This window comes from Sesamum indicum, linkage group LG10, assembly GCF_000512975.1.
Source record: "Sesamum indicum cultivar Zhongzhi No. 13 linkage group LG10, S_indicum_v1.0, whole genome shotgun sequence".
In the NCBI taxonomy this organism is placed as follows: domain Eukaryota; kingdom Viridiplantae; phylum Streptophyta; class Magnoliopsida; order Lamiales; family Pedaliaceae; genus Sesamum; species Sesamum indicum.
In genome coordinates this window covers 395085-396123 of record NC_026154.1, presented here as the reverse complement: position 1 = coordinate 396123, position 1039 = coordinate 395085, and the positions used below count along the sequence as shown (strand labels likewise).

General features: G+C 35.7%; 1 protein-coding gene across 1 annotated transcript in view; it reads right to left on the bottom strand.

Annotated features, from left to right (window-relative positions):
- LOC105171342 (heat shock 70 kDa protein 8) overlaps nt 1-1039 on the bottom strand; it is a 3066-nt gene extending 2027 nt beyond the window's left edge. Inside the window, exon 1 of the mRNA XM_011092415.2 lies at nt 819-1039. The gene's annotated coding sequence lies outside the window, so the exon portion shown is untranslated. The remainder of the gene's footprint in view (nt 1-818) is intronic.

Sequence of the window (1039 nt, the reverse complement as noted above, 5' to 3'; positions counted from 1 at the left end):
TTCAGAACAATAAGAAATTAGCAAATTACTTCTTTCTCTCAGGATCACTTTGATTTTGGCTCTTCAGACCTTACATAAAACATTATAATTTACCAAAACTTTTTACATTTCCCAGATAGGACTTTGTAAGTACTCTTGAAAAGAAAAAGACTACAATGGAACAGAGTTATAATTCCTAGAGCATATGACGAACTCCTTCAACGAGTTGGTTCCGAAATGCAGGCAATATGAGACCACACAGGTCTTTTGACAAACACATACACACACCATTCATCTATTAGGAACGACTCAAACAGCAAACACATTTGAAGTTGTCAAATTACCCGTAAAACTCTCAACAAAATAAAATCCCATGATACCAACAGAAGATTCAGACCAAACACTTCTTACACATTCAATGACAGGTCAAATATTAATTGCTCAAAGGGGAAGTGATCTCCAACCAAAATAATAACAAGAAAAGATACTTATTCAGTTAATTAACTAATCCCCAGCTCTTATTTCCTCAAGGAACGATGGACAGATTATAACAAGAACACAAAGCAATCCACATACAAACAAGAAACCCATTAGCACGCAACATGAAAATGCAGAAGAAAAATACTCAAAACATCAACATCACAACCTAGTATAAAATAAACAAACCTCCAAAAGAAAATGATTACACAAAATGGAAAACAAAAAAAAAAAGAGTGCTAAAATGAAATGGGCAGTTAAATAACTGTAAAATCCAAAAGAGCAAAAATAACAATCAAGAAAGCAGATAAAGTGGCATGCATACAAGGGAAGGAGGATGACATGAAGATTAAAGAAGTCACCTTCTTGGGAATACTCAAATGAGGAAGGAGAGGTGTTTGAAGTTGTAGCGAAGTGAAGAGAAGGGAGTGGAAAGAACAATATACAGAGGTGCTGACTGCTGACTCGCAGATTCTAGAGCTTCCCAGAGAGACACAGAGAGTGCTAATTTTGTTGTTTACATGCCTTTTCCCCGTTCTCTCTCTGTTTCGCGGAATTTAACGGAGTCTTCTATAACTACAAA